Consider the following 27,911-nt stretch of genomic DNA (forward strand, 5'->3'; position numbering starts at 1 on the left):
GATATTAGTAATACTCATTGCACCTAGAGCGGTGAAATCTTGAGAGTACGTGCCTCTGAAACATGGGAAAAAAGGCACTCGGGGTTTCTCTCCTCTTGGAAGGTGGGTCTTAGGATTGCTAGATAGTTTAAATACGCTTCCCCTGCGAGGTGGAGCTAGATCTCCCTGCTAGTAGGCTCGAACTCGATTCACTTTGTGATAAGAGATCGTCCGCTAGTCGAACCCTGAACCATTCTGTTTTCTTCCGCAATAGATCTACTGGCCACCAGGTTCACCATCAAATCCGTTGGTTGATACGGCGGGGTGGGGTCCTCACACACCGTGTTCTCTACGCAACAACAACCTCACCAAGTCCATAGACCCATAGCGTACTCACTTCTTGATGGAAAGAATGTTTACAGAGGGACTACCTGATCCTATAGAAGAAATGGAGATCCCATATTTCCCATGTCAAGGGACTAAAGCCCAAAAGGTTCTGTTAAACATTGCCAAATTGATGGATTTCATGTCTTCAGAAGTTAGAACCACCATCATATCCAAACTATATAAAGACCCTGAGCTAGTCTCAACTCTTCTAGCCTTCCTCAATGGAGAACTAAAGTTTGGGCTACCACAATTTACACAGATGGATGGAGTTGGGGAGATGCCAATAGAGGAGGAACACTTAGATCCACAACCCAACCTAGATGAGAACCTTGTTATAGAAATACCTGTTAACAAGTTGGGACAATACTTTGAGGGTGATGAATCCAATGCGACCATACCAATCACTACTAAGGGATTAACTGTGAAGGGAATCCTTGATGGTGGCGCTGGGGTTAGCATTGTGACTAAAAATTGATGGGAAACTATGGGAAGACCTCACCTTGCGACCACAACCATAGTAGTGAAGATGGCCAATGGGTCTATTGTTAAACCTATCGGGATGCTAAAAGATCTCAAGATCATGGTCTTTGAACATAAAATAAGGATTACCTTCATTGTTATGGATTTCTTCAAACACACTATGGCATCGGAGATGATCTGAGGACGTCCTTTCATGAGGGAAGCAAAAATGGTGCATGATTGGTCTAAAAACCATGTCTACTTGCAGTTCCAAGATTCTATCATTCGAGTGGATCTTGTAACTGGTCGAGCACATCCTCTAGGAAACAGTTTTATAATTGATCATAGATCTGACACCACAATTCACTTGGCCCCATTGCGATATTGTTACACGTGTAAAGCGGACACTGATGTTGAGGAAGATTCTCCTTATATGGACGTACTACCTGGGATGACTGAGTCGGACAATGTGGATTGGGTCCACCTAGCAGCAACCATAGACACTTGGGGAAATAGGGGGAAGACCTAGGTAACACCTGAGGGGGATGAAATGCCATCACTCGTACCCTTAATATGCTAGAAGCAATACATATAGCTTCTGATGACGTACAAGATGAAGGTTTGACTGGCATTGGAACCGGTAGCACCTCACAAGAATATAGCCCACACGATTTGGGGTCAAAATCATCAATTGAAATTGACTATGAGGACAAAGAATCTAAGTTAAATCTTAGTGCAAATGTGGGGACAAACCATTCAGGGCCTAGTGGTACCCGAGATGACAATCTATCCAAGGGAGCAGAAGACATAAGAAGCGATTCATCTAGTGACTCTTCACTAGAGATCGGTTGTAATAAAAAATTAGACAAGAAGAGTAAGAGATATAAGAGGAGACGATATCGAGCAAATGTGCATGCTAGAATAAATGAAAAGAAATCTACTGCAGAATGGCTTAATTATATAGGGGCATGTGATGCTCATCGGAAGTTGGTAGATAATTGGGGTGAATACCTTCAAAGTGTTATGTGGTGTAGTCCACAACCCATTGACATCACATAACTAGAGGCTATAGAGAAGCCAAAGTTGAGCCGTATCGTAAGGAGATGATAAAATCGGGAGTTAGCTTAACAACAAAAGGAATCCGAAGTGAAATCACAGTCCACAGAACAACAAGACCCCACAGACTTACACCCTACACTTGAACATTTCAAATCCTACACACCCTGTACCTGAACATTTCAAATCCTACACCACAGAGGAACGTAAGGTTGTGTATAAAAAGGCTCAAAGAAAACCTATCAATGGAAGCAATGGAGTCTATGATGGTCCAATGATAGTTAAGGAAATAGAGCTAGCAGACCCAGGAGAAGAGTCCAAACCTGTTTTCATTGCCCAAGATCTGACAGAGACTGAGGAGTGTGTACTTAAAGAATTTATCAAGGAATTCAGGGATATATTTGCCTGGACATATCATGATATGAAAGTTGTTCCACCTTCCGTGGTGCAACACACAATCCCCATGAATAGCATGGCTAAACCAGTTCAGCAACGACCCTACCTAATGGATCCTAAATATGAAAAGATCCTTCAAGAAGAGATTGAAAAGCTTGTGGAATGCAGATTCATATACCCTATTGAGCACTCAGAATGGGTGTCTCCAATAGTGATTGTGCCAAAAATGAATGGGAAACTCAGAGTGTGCGTGGATCTCAAGAAGGTCAATGCCGCGACTAGGAGGGACCCCTTTCCATATTCAGAACATGTGCTTGAAAGAGTTGCAGGGAAGGAAGCTTATAGCTTTTTAGATGGGTACTCTGGCTACAATCAAATCACAATTGCGCTGGAGGACCAAGCTAAAAACCGAATTTGGAGTGTTTGCATTTCGTGTTATGGCTTTTGGCTTAACCAATGCCCCTGCTACCTTTCAAAGATTAATAAACACTGCTTTTAGAGAATATTTGAAGGAGTTTTGCGAAGCTTTCTTAGATGACCTTTGTGTTTATTCCTCTTGGAAACAACATCTATCATGCTTACGAAAAGTGTTTGAGAAGTGCATTGTATCGCATCTCCTTAAACCCTTTCAAATGCCATTTTTGGGTTAAACATGGAGTCATTTTAGGGCATATTGTGTCCAAAAATGGGATTTCCACAGATGAGAGAAAAATTAAAGCCATTGCTGAATTGTCACCACCTACAAACTATAAAGGAGTTCAAAGGTTCATGGGTCATGTTGATTATTATCGACGGTTTATTTTAAACTTTGCCGAGATAGCTCGTCCTTTGTACAAGCTTCTTATTGAGTTCCAATGGACTGCGGAGTGTGACCATGCTTATGAGTCATTGAAAAAGACCTTGACTAGCGCTCCTATTCTACGAGTGCCCGATTGGAATGTAATTTTTCATGTGCATATTGATGCATCAAACTTTGCTATTGGGTGTGTTCTAGCTCAACCAGGAGAACATAAACTGGACTACCCCATTAGCTTTGCAAGTCGTCAATTGAATGATGCCGAGAGATACTACACCACTACAGAGTGAGAAGGTTTATGTATGATTTATGCAGTGAAGAAATTTCGCTACTACCTTCTGGACAACAAGTTTGTGTTCTATGTTGATCATCAAGCCTTGTTGTATCTAGTAAATAAAACTTGTTCCACGGGAAGAATTACACGATGGTTGTTAATTCTCCTTGAGTTTGATTTGATCATTGTGGTGAGACCTGGTAAAAGACATGTCATGACGGATCATTTGTCTCGCATACCCAATGGTGAAGCCCCTGCTAGAGTCAATGATGAGTTGCCCCATACTTCTCTATTCCTAGTCGAAACCATACCTGAATGGAGTGAGAAAATTGTGAACTTTCTAGTTAATGATTTTCCACCCAAAGAGCTGCATAAGGACATAGCTCAAAAACTGCTAAGAGAATGTGAACCTTACTCTCTCATTACAGGAACTCTCTATAGGCTAGGGAAGGATGATATTCTTAGACTTTGTGCCCGTGAGGATGAGTATTTATACATACTGCAATAAGTCCACATGGGTATAGGCGGAGGACATTTCTCAGGGAACTAACAGCTAAAAAGGTGTTGCAATCAGGCTATTGGTGGCCTACCTTATTCAAGGATGCATCACTTTTTGCAAAAGGATGTGATGAATGCCAACGTTACAAGATTACACAACGAAAGGATAAGATGCCCTTACATCCTGTTAAAGTGACTCAACCATTTGAAAAAACGGGGTTTGGACTTTGTAGGCCCAATTAGTCCGGTAGCTCGTAGCACTCAATCTCGATATATTATCGTTGCCACTGATTATGTGACAAAGTGGACGGAAGCCAGGGCGACACGTAAGGCCGATGCGAGGTCAATTGCCAAGTTTCTCCTTGAGAACATTATTACAAGATTTGGTTGTCCCTTTGAGATTGTGAGTGAAAATGGTACTCATTTTATAAATGGAGTAATAAAAGAGCTCACTACCAACTTTATGATAGCTCACGATAAGTCCTCACCTTATTATCCACAAACAAATGGCCAAGCTGAGAGTACCAACAAAACTCCCATCTCCATTTTGACAAATACACTTGAGGCTCATCGTATACATTGGGATTTAAAGCTTACGTGAGCTCTATGGGCTTATCGTGCTGCATACAAAGTTGTCATTAAACTGCACACCGTTTAAGATGGTGTATGGCCAAGAAGCGGTTATGCCATGGGAGTTTGTTGTTTTTAGTCTTCGAGTCGCTTCTCAAGAAGGTTGGGATGGTAACCCCTTAGTTGAGCGATTATATATCCTTGAAAGTCTAGATGAATAGAGGCAATTAGCTGTGCAAAATGCACTTGTGGAGAAAGATATGAGGAAGAAATGGTTTGATAGTCATCTAAAGAACAAAGATATCAATGTTGGTGATAAAGTCCTTACGTATGGAGTGCGTAACGAAAAGAATAAGTTGAAATATGCGGGAAAATGACCATATAGAGTATGTGAGATCACCCCATAAGGAACCATTCATGTGGAGACTCTTGATGGACTTGAAACTATTGGATTCCTCAATGGGAGCATATTTAAAAGATACTATGATCCTTTAAGCCAAGAGGAGCTACATGCCATCCATACAAAAAAGGCAGCCAAGACACAAATAGAATTGAAGAAGATACAAGCTCAAGCTGAGGCTAAGGAGCGACAACAACGCATAAGACAAAAACGAGAGGCTAACCTTGGAGTTACACATGCATTCCACGTTGAAACCGACGAGGATTGATTGGACTCTCACGCACCTCTACGATACCCTATGGAGCTAAACAACACCTATGGAAAAATGCTATATAACGCCTTATTAGACACGGGTGCTAAATATAATCTGCTATCATATGGGGTGTGGTGTCAGTTAGGGAAGCCACTTCTATCTAAAAGTATTATCCAAGTCAAGGGTGTCAACAAGAAAAAAACTGTGGTTTTTGGAATTTGGCACACTTCTGTTAATTATGACAATGGGTTCTAGCTCAAGACTTTTTAGTCATGCCTGTTGGAACATTAGGAAGTCTATGAGGGCCTCTTTATTTGGCCGTTTAAGGAAGCCAAACCTTTTATGTTAAGAAAGTAATCAAAGGACATCTTTTGAATTCAAACAGGCAAAACGGCTAGTTTATTTAAATTCAAAGTTTCCCGCCAAAATGAAATTTAAAATATAGCGGGTAAAACCATATCATGTAGCATATCTTTGGAAAGAGCTCGACGTGTAGATTGTAGATCTATGATCTTCGCTCAAATTGGAGATCATATGTGGGAGTTATGGAAGGCCAAAAATCATAAAATTTTCCACCTCCTTTTTGGGGGCAAAAGTGCATCCTTTGACCACTCTTACACATCTCTTACAAACCCACCATTCTTGCACACATGGCATACACCTATTTGTCAAAATGTTAATCACCTCCATAAGCTCATGGCAAATAAAGAGGCCCTCCTACACCCCATCCTCTTCCTAATGCTATGGAGGGTAATATAAACCTAGGACGCACGTGGATGATAGCCACCAAATGCACTATTGATTGGGGGACAGGGGGTGTCACAACATGGAAACCAACTCTTAGCCCTGCCACTCAAGCCATAGTCCCTCAGATATTGCCTCTTAAGGAAATAAAACCCAAAAAATTGCATGTCCAAGAGGTTGAAGCATATGTCCCCATAGCCCAACTCTCTAGAGCTTCAACTAATGTAGTTGAAATAAAGCTTGAGACACACAAGATCCATCCCAATAAAACAAAAAAAACATACAAGTGGGTCCCTAAAGCTTCTTTAGCGACCATATCCAGTGCTAAAAGACAGGAGCCTGGTAAGAGACGTCCCCTTTGCCCCAAGAAATGTAAAGAAACGTTGCGTTGGATTCCTAAAAAACTATTAGAAGCCCAAGGCTACTATAAAGTAAATGATCAAATCTGGGTGCCAAAACGTAAATTGTACTCTTACTTGTCACTGGGCCCATCTGAGCTCAATCTTGTGGCTCCAAAACAATTTGAAGATCGTGGAAAGGAAAAAATCACGGAATGCTACACCCCTGCTCCAGAGCTAGTTTGGGTACTGAAGAAAGAACGATTTGTTCCACCTAGCTCAGAAACAGGGAAATCAAATGAAGTTTCTTGCTCTTCATGTAGTTCCCATACGGAAATAGAAGTTTCGACACAACCTCCACCTACCATTGTACATATCCATACAAGCAAGAAAGAGTTTGCACCTCCCGTTGTAAGTTTACCACCTACAACAACGTTGCAAATAAAATCATGGGAGAGTACCTTACCACCTTTGTAACTAGATGAAACGCATAGGGCGGTCAAAAACTATTGGTTAAAGCCTTCACCCATAACAACTTGGAACAATTGGTTTCAAAAGGTGACGACATTATTCCAAAATGTATGATCTACCCAAGGAAGGGGGAGTGTTTGCTGACATCCATCATTCACTTGCTTCCCTCTCAACCTTCCTCCTTGACCTCTCAATCTCCAATCTTAGGTAATGTATATATAAAGCCTTATACTCACAAAAACAAGATAAAAAAGTAAAAGAGAAAGAGCCATAACACAAAATCATAAAAACACATTATGCACAAGAACACGACCCTTGTAATATTTGCACTCTAACCATCATCTATTTGTTGGGGTTAAGGCCTATGTGCCTTGACCGGTCGCCCAGGTCATGGGCGCCCGCCCACTGTTACCCTATATTATAGTGAGTATACTGTATAGGGGGAGCTGCCACTTCACAGTCTCCCCACCCACATTGTGTGTGTGTCTCCTTCTCTCTCTCTCACTCTCCGTCTGTGGTGCTCCTCGATCCCCTTCAATTGGTATCAGAGCGTAGGTGCGGAGGGAGCGCATGTGTGCACAGTCACGACGATAGTGGAGAGCCAGTTTCATTCCAGAAATCGCGTCCGCGCGCGTGCGCACTTTCAAGAGTGCAAACAGGGTTTCGACTTCGGCATCGGCAAATTCAGCTTTCCGAGAGCGTTTCCACCAGGTGTCCTCGCGTTTGCCCTCCTTTCAAAGCCATTTGAGCCATCAGAAACCTCATTCGAGCTACGGTTGAGGAGCTGCATTTTTCAGCCCTCTTTTGGCAGTTTATGCTGCGTTTTTGGGTCGAAACGGAGGTTTTTTGGCATAGCTTTCACACCCAGACTCGGATACATGTGATCCAGGAGTCTACCTTGGGGTTTTGGAACGCTCCGGACGCGCTCTTTATATCAGAATTTTAAAATTCTGAACGCTGAATTTTCTGCAGCAGAAGTTGTTTATTGTGTGTCGAGGATTCCACACATGGTTTGCTCTCAGATGTGAGAGTGATATTTGTTGCAAGTTTCCTCACAGGTGGGAGTATACGATGTATGCCTTATGTGGTTTGATGCTCAGAGAAACTAATGTGATTACATTTTGAGCTCGGCAATGTATGCCTCGAGCATGTTTTTTGGCAGTCAAAGGTAGAGAGGATATTTGTGTACTAGATTTGCAGGTGTTTGCAATGATGTATGCAAAGTGTGGAGATTGGTGCATGCATTTGGAGTGCGGTTTGATGTGCTTTGGTTGCTCATGGTTTTGAGCATGCAGTCAATTTGGTTACTGGTTTTGTGGCCGTTTTACTGACGAAACTCTGGCGAAATTTTCCCAGGAGTTTTTTGCATATCATTTACGCGATAGGTAGAGATTGCAGGTTGCACTCAGCATTTGCGTGCGGTGTTCTCTACAAGTGGGAGATTTGTGCACGTGTATGCATCGATACTGCATAGTGTGGGCTTGGTGATTAGCTCACAGATTGCAGTGTGATACTAGAGCAGGCGAGGCTTGTATTGACATTGCGGGAGCTCTATTTTGGAGTGTGTCTCACAGGTTTTACATTGTGTTTCTGGCCATGTTTGTAGAAAGTTTCCAGGTGTTGTTGGTGAGGTGGTTTTGCTTTCTAGTTTGCTACATTGTGCTCATGGCAGAGATAGGTGATCGCTCAGATTATGATCTCTCTAAACTGTGCATGTTTGATGGGTCAGACTTTGCAGCATGGAGAGAGTGTATGCTTGATGCATTGACACAGCGAGGGTTGCATTGACCATTGAGTGGTGATGCAGGTAGACCTTCAAACATGTCTGACGATCAGTGGAAGGATCTAGAGGAGATGGAACTATCTACACTCTCTTTGCACCTTGCGAAATCTGTATATGCTGTTGTTATGTATGAGACTACTTCGAGAGCACTTTGGCGCAGATTACATGATATGTATGATAGATCTGAGTCATCATGGACTCGTGTGAGACATGTACATTCACGAGCACGCCGACAGGTGACATGTTGGTATTGTGGTCATTTTGGACACGTTAGACGGTGCTGTTTTCGTCGTATGCGACATCGTAGGAGACATGGCAGTCTCAGAGATGTATGTAGTGATGCCATGGACTCAGTTGCTTTGACAGTTGAGACAGATGTAGTGTCGGAGTATACTATTGACGGGGATGTCACTTTTACCTCGAGCTATGCACGAGATGCTATACATGTGGATAGTGCACTCCCTTCGCAGTGGTTGCTAGACGCAGATGCTATGTTTCATGTCACGCCGCATCGTGAATGGTTTTGTAGCTATTCTAGCGGGATGCTTGGCAGTGTACGTTTGACCGATGGATCGGTGCATGCGATAGCAGGTGCAGGAGATGTGAGACTGTCATTACCGAGTGGTGCATCTTACTTGTTACAACATGTGCGCTATGTACCAGATTTGACAGTGAGTTTGATCTCGATTGGTCAGCTTAGAGATTGTGGATGTGAGATTTCGCTATGAGAGCGAGATTTTGTGATGCATTTGGGTTCGCTAGTGATTGCGAGAGGTGCCAGGAGTTGTACAGGTTACCCATTGCATGTGGATCACGGGAGAGACGGTGTTGTCTCTGTGATCATGCAGCCAAGTAGAGAGTGAGAGAGCAGGCGAGTCTCTTTTGCTTGTGGGTTGCAGGATGCTTTGCATGGAGTGCACAGCAGTGACCTTGTTGTGCAGGTTGCATCTACGTATGCATAGGTACAGCGAGACAGCTCTAGTGAGTCACATCAGGATGAGTCATCAGAGGTGATGATAGAGATGACTCGCATGGATGCTGAGATGTCGGCTATTGTGGAGTCATTTCTTGATATGCTTATGCCAGAGCTTGATGCAGATTCACGACAGATGGATACTCTTGGTACACATGTGATATATGGTGGGCACGAGGAGTCACTCCAGAGCTCGAAGTCAGAGTGCCATGGTCTCTATGATAGGGGACAGGATTGCCATGAGTTGAGTTCTGAGTTGGAGGTGGCAGAGGTTGCCAGGGTTGCATCAACGTTCGGTGTCCTCATGTACGAGATGCTGATCTCAAGGCTCGACATAGCAGCTACAGTGGGAGCATTTACAACAGGGTTGATTAGTTGTTCGATGACTGATCTTGGCATAGAGCATAGGGGAGGTTTGCAATTATTCGACCGATACGTGCAGGAGTGCATGAGCGCTTGTAGACTCTTTGCAGAGCTTGGAGCTAGCTCTGTGTGGCTTCAGCAGCGGGATGTTTGTCTATCAGTAGAGCCGGATGCACTAGCTCATCGAGAGTCAGTGGGCATAGGTTGAGAGAATATCTCACCTTCTATTAGTTGTACACTAGTAGATCTTGCTTGAAGGCACATTGGCCTTTAAGTGGGAGGTTGTTGGGGTTAAGGCCTATGTGCCTTGACCGGTCGCCCAGGTCATGGGCGCCCGCCCACTGTTACCCTATACTTATAGTGAGTATATTGTATAGGGGGAGCTGCCACTTCACAGTCTCCCCACCCACATTGTGTGTGTGTCTCCTTCTCTCTCTCTCACTCTCCGTCTGTGGTGCTCCCTGATCCCCTTCACTATTTGCGTGTACAAATATGGCTAGGACGCTAGAGTCATCCACTCCTGCCTTGGGTGAGAGGTACCCTCGTTACTTTTCACAAATGTTCCACATGGTCTTTTTGGTGCTTTCCTGTGAATGGGATTTGGTAGGTACGCTAGCATATGAGAGGAATTTTGAGGAGCTAGAATGGCTGATACGTCTCTTGATAACGACTGATCCATACTTAGTAGAGAGTGTATTCCCCATTGCTCAAGCCTATCCTTCTGACCAAGATAACTATAGGCGTCTAGTGACCTTCTTAGTAAACATTGGTGCTTTTGATGATGAAGAAGATTTACATGATTATACGAATGGCACATATGGTCTCACGGATGATGACTTTGTTTTTCTCGACGACGAGGATAGGGGTTTAGCCTTAGGATTTCCCCCCAATTTCTACAATATCCTATTCCCATGACTCTCTAGGGGGAGTGCAAATAATTAGGTTAGGGTTCCTTATGTTTTTTAATTATGTTCAATAAGCGTTAGTACCTTTTCCCACTACTGTGCCTCCTAGAGGTATTCTCTGTGTTTTCTGGTGTGTACAAGAACGTGTTGCTGTTGTTAGGATTTGGACCTTCATGGAATCTTTTTCTCGTTCACAATTCAAATCAAGCACGACCATCAACACAAACAGGTGTTTCTTGTCCATTAGCATTGCCCCTTATCTTTTTTGCATCCATGACTGTCTGCTAAAATTGTGATTGGTAACATAATATTCAGCGCATTTGCTTAGTATCAAACATTAAATTCAATGTAATTTTTTGTCATAATCACTTGTCTAGGTTAAAAAATCAAGCATTTCGACCAAGCTAGTTTGACCAAGTTAGGTACTAGAGATCTTCTCTTAAAACTATGGGGAATGCCTTCCTAATAATCTATGGTTACATAGGTTCTTGATCCGATTTAGGCAGCATTGTGTGCAATGCATTAGGGCTTTCTAGTGGGCTTAGTCCCTATTGACATTTACCTTAAGTATTATAAAGGGAGTTTACTAGTGTGATGAGCCTGGGAAGGGTAACAGTGTTCTATGACCCCTCAAAGTTACAAAATCAAAATGCTGAAAACAAACAAACAAAAAAATCAAAGTGCCACAATGTAAAATCTTAAGCTGGAAGAGAAACCTCATCTTGATTTGGTACTCCACTCACATGTATCCCTATGGTACCAGATCCCTAGAGGTTCCCAGTGTGGGTGCTTTTCCTTGAAAATAAAAAAACCCAAGGCATACAAAATAAGCACACACATCAAATTGAACAACGTGAAAAGCCCTCGGACATGAAATACTTGGCTCTCGCGATTAAACAACTTAATAGACCAGAGAAAAATGAGAAGCTTTCCCATGGTATTAATAGTCGATCTTTAGTGCCTTTTGACCGTTAAATTAGCGACCCCATACTTGTTTAATTTTTTACCTTTACAACTATTTATGCGTTTGATTATATAATAATTTTACGTTTATTATTGACAAATGCTTTATAATTCTGTTACCAATCAAATTGTCTACCTACAACTGCATATGCTTTTTAATTGTATATGAGAATGCAATTATTATGCCAATGTTGCTTGATTTTGCAATGACTGAAGAAGGCTAAGGACATTCATCTCAAATGCTCTTCCACCTCGACGAACAAGCTTCAACTCAATAGCTTCGGAGGATGGAATCTACATCAGGAAGGCAGGCATGTTAACCCTCACCCACATTCCTATCACCTAAGATGGACACCATATTATTTATTTGGTAGAGTTAGGTACCGCACTTGTTAATCCAATAGGAAAAGGGTAAGAGTGATCGTCGATGAGAGGCGCACTCTAACTGGAACATTCAAGGGATTAGTTGGCTAAGCATGGGTGCCCAAGTGTGAATGGGGCGAGCTAATATAAAAGTCAACTAAACCTAAAATTCACTCATTCTCTCATGTGTGAAATTGAAGAGTGCTCTCGCTCCATCTCATCTTCTTCTTCTCCATCTCCTTGTGTGTGTGTGTGTATGTATGCGAGAGAGAGAGAGAGAGAGAGAGAGAGAGAGAGAGAGTGATCGAGCATTGCGACGACGGCACGGTGGTGGTGAAGCAGTTGAGAGCGGCACAATAGTGGCTCCTTCTTCTTCGCGGCAAGGAATCCTCCACGACAACAAGCGTAGAGCGATGAGTGACACGCCATCTTCATCTTTGAGCTTACTAGTTTAGGCTAGTTGCATGTTTGGAGCCATTTGTGGCTCGCACACAGTGTGTTGCCAAGTTCCTTGCATTGACACGTGCACAGAGAGAGAGAGAGAGAGAGAGAGAGAGAGAGAGAGAGAAAGAGAGAGGAGGGATAGGATGCTAAAAGTGCAATTGGCCCAAGTTTTGGCCCTAATTTGAAGCAATCACATAAAATTTGTCAAGACTTTTTGAGTTTGCTTGCCATTGGAGCTTTGAGGTGATTGAATTGTGCTAATCTTTTATGGAAGTAGAAAAAAACACGAATCTTAGATGATGTTGTGATTTTTTCACTCTGACTCTTGTGCTGCAAACATAGTATTATGCTGTTTGTAATAACTTAACATCGTTACCCCGAAATTAAGGGATGGTGCATTAGCGTGGGGTTTATTTTGTGGTTCAAGTTTTTGTGTGCGTATAAATTGAGCATCATGCTCATGAAGTTTTAATAAGTGCTCATGCATGCTTACACGTTATGTAAACCATACATTGCTCAATAGCTTCACGATAAGTGAAGGATGCATTTTATTGTGTTCATATAGTACAAGGAAATTGTGTACAAATCATGAAATAAAAACGTTTTTTATTGCAAGCGTGTTGAGTGCAAGGCTAAAAAATCTGGGCTCCAAGGCATCATTAGCAGAGCACGCATGCTACGCCACTTTGCTCAAGAACACAGTGTAATTCCTTATATTCGCTATGTAGGGAAGTAGTCTAGAAGAGAGAAAAATTTACATGTGCAACGAGCTCTAAATGCTTTTCACATGTATAATTCAAGTCTTCCTATTCACTCTAAATTTTCTCGATTCTTTGTGGTGGGATATGTAGAGTGTGCCAAGGAGAAGCAACTTGAAGGTCCAAGGCTTGAAGGTAAACCCATTTCTTTCTATGTTGTGACTGTCTGTAAAGGCTTCTCTTTTAAATTTATGGTATATATGGTTGATGGTTCTTTTTGTATGGTGATAGTGGACTTGGTGACCCCTCCTTCCACAAAAGTGTATGTGTTGTGGATGACCTAGTTAAACCTCTTCCCATGGACACAATGGACAAATTTGGTAAGGAGGACCATGACCAAGTCGCAAGTGCTGAGGTCTTAGGCAATCAAGAAGCAGGTGAAACCACAATACGTGACAACTCTAAGAGGAAACGCAAAATGCTTCAAAATATCAACAGGACAGTGCCTCATAGGAGATCTACTAGACTCAAAGACATTTATTGCAATGTAGCTTAAATTTTATCTTCTTTGTCCACCAGCCCTTTTATTATTTGTTTGAATTCAAAGCCATTATAACTCTCCTATTTTATGTATGGTTCCTAAATTAAATTGCAAAAGGAGTTCACCTATGGTTCCCTTGCTCTTTCGATTAGCAAATTGTTTGTGTGTGTGTGTGCGTGTTTTGGGTGGAGAGAGAGAGAGAGAGAGAGAGAGAGAGAGAGAGGGGGGGGAGAGAGAGAGAGAGAGAGAGAGAGAGAGAGAGAGAGAGAGAGAGAGATTTTATGTACCCAAGGTGTGTGTGTGTGTGTGTGTGTCTGCCTTGAGAGAGAAACAGAGAGAGATTTTATGTGTCCAAAGTGTGTGTCTGTGTGTGCCTTGAGAGAGAGAGAGAGAGAGAGAGAGAGAGAGAGAGAGATTAGGTATGGGCCCAAAGTAAATCTAATCACTTGAGTAACACATTCCTCTCACATGGAATTTATAAATGGAGTTAAGCTGGGTACCAAAGATATTGGCATGAAATATAAATGGAATGAGTGGCTATAATACCATTGCCTACCTTTCTTTAAGTGATGTTTACATCTAGTTTTATTTTGTTTAGAATTCAATAGACATATAAATCTTGCAAGTAGTGGGGATCACAACCCCCTGCAAAATGCTCTCTCTCTCTCTCTCTCTCTCTCTCTCTCTCTCTATATATATATATATATATATATATGTGTGTGTGTGTGTGTGTGTGTGTGTGTGTGGGGGGGGGGGGAATGGTTACTAAGGTGAGTTTACATACACAAAATGTTGGAGAGAAAGGGCACAATAAATTAATTGCAAAACTCAAACAAAAGAAACAAGGCCAGTTTAGATACACAAAAGTTAGGAGATTGCCACAAGCAGGACCTCAACATGACTCTACATTTGTGGTGAGCTTCTTCGCTTTTGCATCCAACTTTGATTGCATAGAGACTTTGTGTTGCTTTTTTGGCTTCATGAAGGGTAGGATAGTGGGTTCTTGGTGCTTCTTTCCATAGTTCCTCTCAAAAAATGGTTGTGCATGCTTGAGTGTGTTTCCAAAACCATCCTCCATAGTGATGAAGCCCACATTTGCTTCATCGTCCATTTTTTGTGTGCCTTCACCAGGTACACATGACCTAAGGTCAGCTTTAGTCCTTCATATGCCTCCTTTATGAGCACCTTGTCCTCTCCCACTAGGTCAATCAACTCCTCAAAAATGCGTTGAAGGGTTGAATGCTTGTGGCGTGTGTTGAAAATTCCACCATATTAGGCTCCCCTTCCAAGACATTGCAATCCATGGAAGGACTTGATGCCTCATGACCACTTTCTATCCTTGTAAGTATGGTCCGGTTTGGTCTTGGCCTTGAGGACATGTTTGAACCTCTATACATGAGCAAGTATTGTGCTATTAGTGATGAATGGGAATAGCCTTTCATAAGCATTACGTTGATTTGGTGCTTGCAAATGTTTCCTTGTTCAGCCCACTGACAAGTACAACATGCCCAATCACAATAGGCATTGTACATGACGTGTGGAAATGACAGGTTGTGTTGAAATACTTTGCACCAATGCAACACCTAAAGAAGAATCCATAAGCTTGACATATCCATCGGAATGCCTAATGCTTGTTGGTAGGAGTTCTCAATGAAATTCTCTATCGTATTCTTACGCTTGAAGCCATTTTCTTTCACTTGTTGCATGAGAACCAATAAAAGGGTATGCACGATGTAGTTAGCTTGTATAAGAGCCAATCAAATTTGCGTGCCAAGAATCTCTTTGATGAGCCTAAAAACTTGTACTTGAGATGTCCATGGTATGCCTCAATAGCACCGTTCGTGTCTTGCCCTGCATGTGGGAAATTGCATGTTGCACGTACCCACATGCCTATGTGCAAAATCATGAATCTTATGAGAGGGATACAATGACACTACACAAAAAAACAAATGAGAGGAAGTTTATTGTGTACCTATCTTTGACTCCCAATATGTTTTGAAGTACAAGGTGAACTCCTCCTCTTCCTTGTACTTTGAGTAGGACTCCAACAAAAGCTTTGCATCTCCCTCTGTGGCATCCTCTGATAAGGTAGGCTGACCATACATATTCATAATCAATCCCAATGTGCGGAACATATATGCCCTTGTTGGCCAATCCTTCACCTTTGTTAAGTATGGAGCCTGATTTACCCTTGTAATTTTTTGTGGTAAAAGCGCACATTTGTAAGGCCCCCATTATGAGGAGAAGCCATCGTGCATGAAGGAAAATCACTCACCGAAAACCACAATTTTCATAGCCAAAAATCAGGGGCAACTTTAGGGAATATTACTTTTTGCCGGAATATTATGGCCGGACGGAGGCCGAAAAGCGGTCGAAAAACAACCGTCGGTTGGCTGATGGTTGGTGGCCGGTGGTCGGAAGTCAAGGGCCGGTGGCCGAATTCAAAAGCAGATTTGTCTTCTCAAGGGCAGCCACACATGGGCGGATTGGAGGGTCCGATTTGGACTTATCTACACAAGGGCGGCTACACATGGTTGCCTCTCATGAGAGAGAGCAGCCCTTTTGGCCTATAAAAGGAGGCCATTTCCACACACATTTCATAGAGTGTGAAGTTGATGCAACAAGGTGAGTGTGAGGTGGTGAGAGTGAAGCAAGGCGGGAGCTCCATTAAGGGTATAATCCCTTTATAAACTACTTCTTGTTTTGAAGTACTAAAACCATTGAGTGGCTACTTTCCCGTGGACGTAGCCCACATTGGGTGAACCACGTATATCGTCTGTACTCTCTCTCTCTCTCTCTCTCTCTCTCTCTCTCTCTCTCTCTCTCTACTCTATAATCTCGTGTATGTAAATCTGTCTCTCTCCATTAAGTAATCTACTCAATTATCTATTTAGCTACGTCTTATTTCCTAACAACTGGTGATGGGGGCTTTTCACAAGCCAAGCTCCCATACCCCTCTTCTCTCGTCCCCACCCCATGAAAACCCCCTCTTAGGGAGGGAGTGATAAAAAGCATTGGAAAAAGTAAGAAAAAAATAAAGTATGATTATGTAAATATATAAGAAAGGTAAAATAGGCCACCTCATGCCTGCGGGGTAGCCCATCCCCACCTTGCCTCCTTTTTCTTCACTGTTGCCCCGCCCTGTGTCCCTTTTCCTCTCCTCCACTCAAAAGGTCAACCCCCTCTCTCTTCCCCTTGTCCTTTCTCCTTTCTCTCTCTCCTCAAGCTACCCCACCTCTCACCAATAATGCATTATAACTCACCAATAATGCACCCTAACTCACATGCAACTTACCCTATCTCCCAAAATAGTATACCCCACCCCCTCTTTCTCTCTCCTATCATATCCCATGACCCAAATACCCCCCTCTCTCTCTAAAGGGCGCCATATCTCTTGTCTTGTAGATAAATAACCTTGCCCACACTCACACACACTCAGTTTCACTGAAAAAGGTGCCCACAGACCCATCCCCACCCAGTGGTTACCTGATTTTTCTTGTGTTCACACACATTTGCACACAGATTCACCTCTGAACACACTCCCCTCTCTCCCCTCTTGTAATTACTTTATTATCCATGTCACCTCTCACTTTTTTTCATCATTCCATCTCTCTCTCTCTTAGTCTCTCTCTCATGAGACTGCTGTTCTGGCACATATACACACAGCCAGACAAGTGGGGCCCACAGTCACATGGCCTATGTATATAATGATTTCTTCATTTCTAAATTTTAGAATTCCTCCCCTATATAAAGAGGGGTCACCATCACACTAAATACACACACAACATCACCAAAGAACACACTATGCACTGTGTGTGCCTAGTGCACACACACACACCCACACCATCACCATCACCGCAATCACCATGCTTGTCTTGAGCATGACCTCTACACCCTTGGCTATGGAAGATGAAGGGCAACTAAATGAAGGATGATGGCCATAACACTCGTGCGAGTCTTCGCCATCAACTCCCACCTATCCGCCATGTGCTCTACCATTCTCTCCCTTCTCATTCCCCTACCCTATGCTTCCCATTTCATCGCCTTATTCTCTAAATAAAGCTTGAGGTTTTGTGAGTATGTTTTCTTGCAATGTTTTGCCCATGTGAGGTGTGCGGAATCGCCACCTAGTCTTGTGTTTGGAGTGATCTTGTGTATGTGTGAAGGGTGTGCGGATTCACCATCCTTTTGTGGTGCCTAAGTACTAAGCCGCTATACCCCCTCCCTCACTCTCTCTCTCTCTCTCTTTCTCTCTCTCTCACTTGATCTCATTCCCTTTCCTCTTCATCATTACTCACAATCATCCATCTCTCTTGGATGAAAACTTTGTTATGGTGGTGTGTTGTTTGCGTCCTAGCCGTTGAAGCTAGGTGGTGCCCCTGTTGGCTTTACCATGACAGGCTCGAGGCGAGCCATTCGGTCCCCGGTGTTTTAGAGGCCGTCGGGGTTCGGGGTTCGCTTTGCTCCTGTCATTTGGTGCCCCCACTGAGGATATTTTTATGAAACCCTTCAGTTTACAAGACTGAAACCCCTAAACTATTGTGAATGGATGAATGGCTAGCAGGATTTGCTAATTGGACGACAGAAGAAGAAGAGCTCCAAGCACAACTAGACGAACTTCGCATCTCCATCGAAGCTCCAGTGCCAGGCGTAAAGGTAATCGATTTGCAGTGGGAGAGTCAACCAACACGCCAAACCCAGTGGATATACATAGGCCAAGTGCCAAGAAGAAGAAGGAGAAGGTCGAAACCATGTCCGCAACCTACAACCAACCCACAACAATAAAATGGAAGGAGCTCTACACAATAGAGAATCAACACTATTCTACTTTGAGAATCGGGTAACTCAAGTCACCGAGGTAATTATCACAGTCAGTTTTCAAGTCGCACCTGATGCTGCAGCACAGATAACGGAATCATTGGCTCACACTCTCACTAGAGAAACTAGGGATCTACTGAGTTTGTTTCAGGAAAGAACTCCACCCTCTCCCACAAGCTTGGACAGTGACTAAGCACCTCTAAGCTTCACATGAATCAGTACAACCTACCTCAAGACAGATCACACATACCAACACGTGTACGCTCAATCAAGGTAATACTGGATTTGAAGTCTCACTACCAGCACGTCATTGACACCATGCTGGGTGGGGAGCAATTTTTTGAGGTTCTGGCATCAGATCAACCATTTGTCTTACCTTTGGTACAAGGCAATGTACCGTTTGAAGTTTTAATCTATGTCCTAGTATAAGAGGGTATACACACCTCCTTGTAAAGAAGAAAAAAACTTTTGCAAGTTAAGCAGTGTGTCTTTGTAGCTCTCTCTCAGTAATCATGGCAAGTGTAGCATTTCCAACATTTAAAGGAAAGAAGGGGGAGGATTTGGTAACAGACTTCCTAGATGACTTTGAAGTAGCATGTGTAGTGAGCAACAAAGATACGGATGAATCCCGGGTTAGAATCTTTAAGCATCTCATGAAGCTAGAAGCTAGATCATGGTACAATGCACTTCCACAAGCAACCAAGGATGACTGGGAACCCTTAAAAACCGCTTTTAAGAGGCGCTTTGGGGGAGGTACCACTTCAGAAAAGTTGTGGGACAAGTTGAGAGACTTGAAGCATGAGGGTCTTTTAGAATATGCCACCTATGAGTCCAAATTTGTGGATTTGTGAGAATGGTGGATTGAGTCACTGGCAAGGGGGGAAGCCGCACCCGATTTCCTAAAAAAAGATCGGTTCACGCATGGCTTATGGCCGCTTCTCAAGGAGAAGGTGAAAGGTAGATTCCCGGCTACGTACGAGTTAGCCATTGAGATTGCTCGCCTTAAGGACAAGAAGCTGCGAATGAAAGCCAAAGAAACCGAGTCAACAGAAGCAGGAACATCGCGTCGACCAGCAACTACGACAACCACCATACCACCACCACCGGCTCTTGGGGTAAGAGATGACCAACAAGATATGTTGTCCCATATTACTGACCAACTGCAGAATTTGTCTGTCCACTTAATACATCAAGGGAGGAGTCAAGAAAGAGATCAAGACCCTGGAAGAGCACGACGACAAAACAGGGAGTATCATTGCTACAACTGCGGAGAAGATGGTCATGGTATGTACTACTGTCCCAAACCACGACAAAACTATAATAGAGGAGGTAGGAGGAACCAATTGTCACCCCCTAGAGAAAGAACACCCCCACCCCGAGCACCACCCCCACCAACACAAATTCTACGTCCATCCCAGACACCACTACAACCATCCATCCCACCTCTTCCACCAGCCCCACCACCTGATCGCCCTATAAACATCATAAGGCTAGAAGAGAAAGGAAAATCCATAGTAGTGGATCCACCTAGAGCAAAGGAGAGGGACAAGGGTAAGGAGAAGGTAACCTTTTTAGAACCACTTGAAGCCATGACTGTGAAAAGAGCTAGGAGGGAGAAAGCTACACAATCAGATGATGAGAGAAGCATGAGAGGAGAAACTAGCAAGAGGCCATCCAGGCCACGACGGAAATTGGGCATCACCGACTTCCAGCTAGGGGAAAGTTCTAAGCCCTATGATCTAACATTGGATGTGGCAGAGCAAGGACCGAAGATTGCATGGCCACAGTTGCTACATCTTGTACCTAAAGTAAGGCGACAATGGTATAAAATGGTAAGTACAAGACGCTCCAAAACAAAGGTAGCCGGAGCAATTTCGGGATGCAGCATGGATGACATCCTTCCAATTGTCGACGTAAACATAAAAGGAAAGAGGGTTGGAAACACCTACATTGATGGAGGTGCACAAATCTATGTAATGAGCGAAGCTATGATGCTTCAATTAGGGCTCGAGGTTGACAGGCCTTCTCCATGCAAGGCAAAGATGGCAAACAATGCAAAAGTAAAGTGTGTGGGTGTGGTAAGTGACGTGAAAATCAAAGCTTTCAACACTGAGGTAGAGGTAGATGTTTTTGTAATGCCTACTAAGGGGGAGGGCTATCCACTAATTTTGGGAAGGCCATGGTTGATGGCCATGAAGGCAAAACAGGACTGGGGTACTGGCCTTCTACGCATGACCGGTAAGAAAGGGGAGACAATCTACTATGACATGAGGATTGGCAAGCAGAAGCAAATGAATCTAGAAACATCGGCAGATGAAACCACTAGCGAATCTTCCAATTCTGAGGAGGAGACCACATCCACCGATGAAAGTGACAGTTCCATTGTTGTGATGGGTATCATTATGAAGGATCCACAAAGGGTAAGCACAACTGGTGATCCATCACCAAAAGGGCAACCCAATGAAGAGGAGAGCAAATCACCTGGCCTAGGAGGAAGTAGGTTGAAGGGTATGTTGTCTGCGGAATTAACACTTGAGGAGAAAGATAGTTTTTTGCAAATGTTGATGGGATTTCCTAACTTGTTCATTGACAACTATGAAAGAATCATGGGCATTACAGTGGTGGAACATCATATTAAGCTAAAGGAAGGGGTAAAACCAATTGTGCAAAAGCTATGAAGACTGGGGGTCATACAAGAAAAGACACTCTTGGCCGAGGTAAGGAAACTGCTGGAGGCGGGATTCATCTATCCTGTAGAAAACTCAGAATGGGTGTCACCCGTAGTGGTGACGCCTAAAAAGAATGGTAAGTGGAGGGTCTGTGTTGACTACAAACCACTAAATGCAGCTACAAAGAGAGACCACTTTCCTCTCCCTTTCTTGGATGAAATTCTGAATGAAGTAGCGGGTTTTGAATGCTATACCGTCTGTGATGGTTATTCAGGATACTTTCAAATACGCATAGCCTTGGAAGATCAGCTAAAAACCACTTTTATCATGCCATGGGGTTGTTTTGCATACAGGGTTATGCCATTTGGTCTCACAAATGCACCTGCCACATTCCAAAGATATGTCACATATGTTTTTCAACCGTTCTTTGGAACATCCATAAGAGTGTTCATTGATGATTTTTGTATATATAGCTCCCGTATTTCACTTTTAGAAAAGGTAACTGAAGGTTTGGCCAGGTTGCAGAGCCTAGGTGGGCAATTAAATGTGGATAAATGTCACATTGGGGAGAGTAAAGTCATTCTACTAGGCCATGAAATTTCAACAAGAGGTATCAACGCCGACCCAAGTAAGGTATCCGCACTCATAGCCCTACCTTCACCAACGACCGCACGTCAACTGGTCTCTTTTCTACAGAAGGTGAGGTACTTAAGTAGATTCATACATCTACTATCACAACTTGTTCTACCACTGCAACAACTCACTCAAAGATCAACTTTCACTTGGGACGAGGAAAGCGAACATCACTACAACAAGGTAAAGGAGGTCTTAGCCACTCTGCCAACTATCTCACCACCTAAGTGGGATGAAAAATTCTATGTCACCTCAAGTGTTGGTGATGACTCATTGGGGGCTGTGCTACTCCAAAAGGATACGACGACATCTTTCATGAGGCCAATCTACTTCTCTAGTCGAATGATGAGAGCAGGAGAGAAAGGTTTCACCCATGTGGAACACTTAGTCCTAGCTCTTAGATTTGCAACTACAAAGTTTAGGTCATATTTGCTGCGTAAGCAATTTGTGATTCTAACCACGGATGAAATATTTCCCTATGTTGTACAACACATGGATGTGTCTACTAGAATTACTAAATGGCTAGTTCGTCTACAAGAGTTTGACTACACGGTACAGGTAGAAAGCACGACAAGGGCAAGTTTGGGGGGACTCATGACCTACCAAGTCTTTGAAAGGGAGGATAAGCAATCTAAGGAAGGAGAAGTCCGATTACCTCCAGTACCACCGATGGTAGAAGGAGCATACTCTCTCTACTTTGATGGAGCCTACAAGCGAGCGTCTGACAAAGCAGCTGCAGGCATAGTGGTCTTTGATGACAAAGGGACAAAGGTATTTTTGTTGGGCCAATTGTTAGATTCACATTCTAACAATGAAGCTGAGTATGCAGCACTAACAAGGGTCTACAATGGTGCGTCTCACAAGGTGTACAACGCCTTAATGTATTTGGGGATGCTCTACTTCTGGTAAGGCAAGTAAATGGAGCATGGACATGCAAGAATCCTAGTTTAAGGACTCACTTAAGTGGTGTAAAAACCTTGTTGGGTAAGTTTGAAGAAGTTCAAATACACCATATCCCAAGGGCTCAAAACCAAGAAGCAGATGCCCTAGCAAGTGAAAAACTACAGGAAGTGGTGGTTGGAGCAATAAAACTAAAGCTCCCTCTATTTCAAGGCAGTGATGCCTTGCCTGACATCATGCATTTTTTGGAAACAGGAGAATGCCCATCAGATTTAACAAAGGGACAGAAGCAATGGCTGACGCGGAAGGCCACAAGGTATCGACTCATCAATGAAGGTTTGTACTGTAAGGGTAAGGAACAAATACTCAGGAAGGTCCCTCTCTCTCAGGAAATCATGGGAGTAATTGCTAGCTGTCACGACGGGGTTTGTGGTGGTCACTTTGCCCTAGACATAACAAGTAGGAAAATCTTGCAAGCAGGCTTCATATGGCCTAGCCTCAACCGTGATGTACACCACTGGTGCAAAACGTGTAAGTTGTGTCAAAAGGCCGGCACTAGGTCACTTATGCCTGAACCACAGACACCTATTCTCTCATATGGCCCATTTGAAAAATGGGGTATCGATGCCATTGGGCCATTACCTAGGGCCAACTCAGGAAAATTCTACATTATCATGGGGGTCGACTACATGACTAGATGGGCAGAGGCTACAGCCACCACTAGAATCACAACGGTAGAGGTAGCTAAATTTATCTACGAGCACATATGCTATAGGTTTGGCACACCTTTAGAGATCATCTCTGATAGAGGGCCAGGTTTCAGAGCAAACTTGGTAGGAGAATTAATGCAGAAACTCGGCATTACAAGGAGGCACTCTTCACCATATTACCCTCAATGTAATGGCCTAATTGAAAAGGTAAATGGAATGGTTTCTAAAATTATTACCAAGCAGGTAAACAATCATCCTGGAGACTGGGATAAGTATCTACTACCAGCTTTATGGGCCTACAGAACTTCATTTCGTACATCCTTGGGATTCATACCGTATCATCTAGTATTTGGTAAGGAAGCAATCTTGCCCATTGAAGTGCAACTACAAAGTCTCAGAGTAATGGCAAGCCAACTTCAATAGCCCAACATGCATTTGAGAGATCACATCATCAACTTGGAAAGACTGAAGCTGGACAGAGAAGAAGCAATAAATTATTATGCAGCACAAGCAGAGCATAGACGGCTTAGCTTTAACGAGCATCTCCGGAAAAAAGAATTGAAGAAAGGAATGTTGGTGCTTCGCTACGACAATCGCTTCGACACGCGCAAGGATAAGAAACTCCTACTTCGATGGGAAGGTCCTTTCATCGTCAGGAAAAAGTATGCCAATGGAAGCTACCAGCTTATGGAGGCTGATGGAAAACTTCATAAAACCAGGGTAAATGGTTGGCGACTTAAACCAATATTCTTCGATTTAACCAGGCTCCACCAATTGACATTCCAGATGAGGACACACCATCAGCTGCTACCTCCGACGATAATGATCAAACAGATGAGCTAGAGACATGAATGCCTCTAGCCAAAAGGGGAGGGCTAATGATGGGGGCTTTTCACAAGCCAAGCTCCCATACCCCTCTTCTCTCGTCCCCACCCCATGAAAACCTCCTCTTAGGGAGGGAGTGATAAAAGTCATTGGAAAAATTAAGAAAAAAATAAAGTATGATTATGTAAATATATAAGAAAGGTAAAATACGCCACCTCATGCCTGCGGGGTAGCCCATCCCCACCTTGCCTCCTTTTTCTTCACTGTTGCCCCGCCCTGTGTCCCTTTTCCTCTCCTCCACTCAAAAGGTCAACCCCCTCTCTCTTCCCCTTTTCCTTTCTCCTTTCTCTCTCTCCCCTCAAGCTACCCCACCTCTCACCAATAATGCACCCTAACTCACATGCAACTTACCCTATCTTCCAAAATAGTATACCCCACCCCCTCTTTCTCTCTCCTATCATATCCCATGACCCAAATACCCCCCCCTCTCTCTCTAAAGAGCGCCATATCTCTTGTCTTGTAGCTAAATAACCTTCCCCACACTCACACACACTCAGTTTCACTGAAAAAGATGCCCACAGACCCATCCCCACCCAGTGGTTACCTGATTTTTCTTGTGCTCACACACATCTGCACACAGATTCACCTCTGAACACACTCCCCTCTCTCTCCTCTTGTAATTACTTTATTCTCCATGTCACCTCTCACTTTTTTTCATCAACCCATCTCTCTCTCTCTTAGTCTCTCTCTCATGAGACTGCTGTTCTGGCACATATACACACAGCCAGACAAGTGGGGCCCACAGTCACATGGCCTATGTAGATAATGATTTCTTCATTTCTAAATTTTAGAATTCCTCCCCTATATAAAGAGGGGTCACCATCACACTAAATACACACACAACATCACCAAAGAACACACTATGCACTGTGTGTGCCTAGTGCACACACACACACCCACACCATCACCATCACCGCAATCACCATGCTTGTCTTGAGCATGACCTCTACACCCTTGGCTATGGAAGATGAAGGGCAACTAAATGAAGGATGATGGCCATAACCCTCGTGCGAGTCTTTGCCATCAACTCCCACCTATCCGCTATGTGCTCTACCATTCTCTCCCTTCTCATTCCCCTACCCTATGCTCCCCATTTCATCGCCTTATTCTCTAAATAAAGCTTGAGGTTTTGTGAGTATGATTTCTTGCAATGTTTTGCCCATGTGAGGTGTGCGGAATCGCCACCTAGTCTTGTGTTTGGAGTGAGCTTGTGTATGTGTGAAAGGTGTGCGGATTCACCATCCTTTTGTGGTGCCTAAGTACTAAGCCGCTATACCCCCTCCCTCACTCTCTCTCTCTCTCTCTCTCTCTCTCTCACTTGATCTCATTCCCTTTCCTCTTCATTATTACTCCCAAGCATCCATCTCTCTTGGATGAAAACTTTGTTATGGTGGTGTGTTGTTTGCGTCCTAGCCGTTGAAGCTAGGTGGTGCCCCTGTTTTCTTTACCATGACAGGCTTGAGGCGCGCCATTCGATCCCCGGTGTTTTAGAGGCCGTCGGGGTTCGCTTTGCTCCCGTCACTGGTATCAGAGCAAGGTTTGCTCGTAGCTAAATTATCCCAAAGAAAGGATTCCTTGAATTGAGTGGGAGTTATGGCGGAGGAAGGGAAACTCAAGATTGAGAAGTTCAACGGCAAAAACTACCAACATTGGAAGATGCAGATTGAAGACTATCTCTACCAGAAGGACCTCTATTTGCCACTAGGTGGTCTTGCAAAGAAGCCCGCAACGATGGCAAATGAAGCATGGATTGTCCTTGATCGAAAGTCACTGGGAATAATCCGGTTAAGCTTAGCGTCAACGGTGGCCTTCAATGTTTCGGAGATGAAGGCCACGGAGGACTTGATGAAGTCACTTGACGACTTCTACGAGAAACCATCGGCATCCAATAAGGTATTTCTTATGAGGCGTTTGTTCAATCTAAAGATGACAAAGAATGGTTCAGTTGCAGAACACCTAAATGACTTTAACACAAACATAAGTCAACTTCCATCGGTGAAAATCAATTTCGATGACGAAGTGCGAGCTCTCCTTATACTATCATCTCTACCGAATAGTTGGGACAGCCTTGTGATGTCTGTAAGTAATTCTATTTTTGGCACAAATACTCTTAAGTTTGATGATGTTGTGGGTGTTCTCCTAAGCGAGGAAATACGAAGGAGAAGCACAGGAGAATCATCAAGTACTGCACTGTCAGTAGAAACAAGAGGAAGGCCTAAGGAGAGGTTCAAAAACCAAAAGGGTCGTGATCTCTCAAGGCGGAGCAAGTCACGCACAAAGTCAGTTCTTGAATGTTGGAATTGCGGCAAGAAGGGCCACGTCAAGAAGGATTGCTGGTCCAAGAAGAAGAAGGAGACAGAGTCGCAAGACAACAAGCCAACATCGGAGGCCAATGTGGCAGGTAAAGTAGAGCAAGATGCTCTAATTCTCTCATTAGACAATGTGTCTAATTCCTGGATAGTAGATTCCAGGGCTTCATTCCATGCGACACCACACAAGCAACATTTCCAAGATTACACCAAAGGTAATTTTGGGTATGTATACTTGGGAGATGATGAAGCTTGTGAGATTGTCGGCAAAGGTACAATTCTGTCAAAAATTCTAATGGAAATGAGTGGAAGCTTAAAGATGTTAGGCATGTTCCTTCTCTTCGCAAAAATTTGATCTCTACAGGACAATTGGATGATGAAGGTCACAACATTGCATTCGGAAACAAACGGTGGAAGATCTCAAAGGGATCTTTGGTGGTTGCCAAGGGAGAAAAAGTCGGTACACTTTACTTGTGTACTATTAGCACGCAACCTTCAGCTTGTGCACCAACTACAGAACTTGACAGTGCGGTGTGGCACTACCGGCTTGGGCATATGAGTGCCAAAGGAATGCAAATCCTTCAAACAAAGAAGCTTCAACCAGGTTTGAAAGAAGTGGACTTAGAGTTTCATGAAGATTGTGTTTATGGTAAACAAAAGAGGGTGAAATTTCAAAAATCAGGAAATGAGAGAAAAAATTAAAAACTTGAGTTGGTTCATTCTGATGTTTGGGGTCCTGCAAGTACACCATCACTTGGTGGCTCATTGTACTATGTAACATTCATAGATGATGTGACTAGAAAAACATGGGTTTATGTCATGAAGAATAAGTCCGATGTATTTTCCATATTTCAAAGGTGGAAAGCCTTTGTGGAGAATGAAACAGGTACCAAGGTTAAATGCCTCAGATCCGACAATGCAGGTGAATATTGTAGCCAAGCTTTTGAAAGATTTTGTGCTAGCAATGGCATTCGGAGGCAAAGGACAACCCCAAGGACACCTCAACAAAATGGGATTTCGGAAAGGATGAATAGGAAAATCATGGAGCGAGCACGAAGCATGCGGCTACATGCAGGCCTACCTCTTGAGCTTTGGGCGGTGAGCTTTGGGTGGAAGCTGTAAGTACGTCTGTGTACTTAATTAATCGGTCACCCTCAACGACATTGGATGGGGGAGTTCTAGAAGAGGCATGGACAGGTAAACCGGTGAATTATGCATTTCTCAAAGTATTTGGGTGTGAGGCTTTCATGCACATAGATAGAAGCCTAAGATCAAAGCTAGATGCAAAGTCCAAAAAGTGTTTCTTCATTGGCTATGGAGAAGGTGACTTTGG

The 27,911-nt window shown here is 43.4% G+C and overlaps 2 pseudogenes; one reads left to right on the forward strand and one right to left on the reverse strand.

Moving 5' to 3' along the window:
* LOC147459774 (uncharacterized) overlaps positions 1-27,911 on the forward strand; it is a 92,411-nt pseudogene that overhangs the window by 19,051 nt on the left and 45,449 nt on the right.
* The window catches only part of LOC147459775 (uncharacterized), a 56,610-nt pseudogene continuing 43,561 nt past the window's right edge, over positions 14,863-27,911 (reverse strand).

Source organism: Adiantum capillus-veneris, chromosome 4, assembly GCF_014529385.1.
Source record: "Adiantum capillus-veneris isolate H3 chromosome 4, ASM1452938v2, whole genome shotgun sequence".
NCBI lineage: Eukaryota > Viridiplantae > Streptophyta > Polypodiopsida > Polypodiales > Pteridaceae > Adiantum > Adiantum capillus-veneris.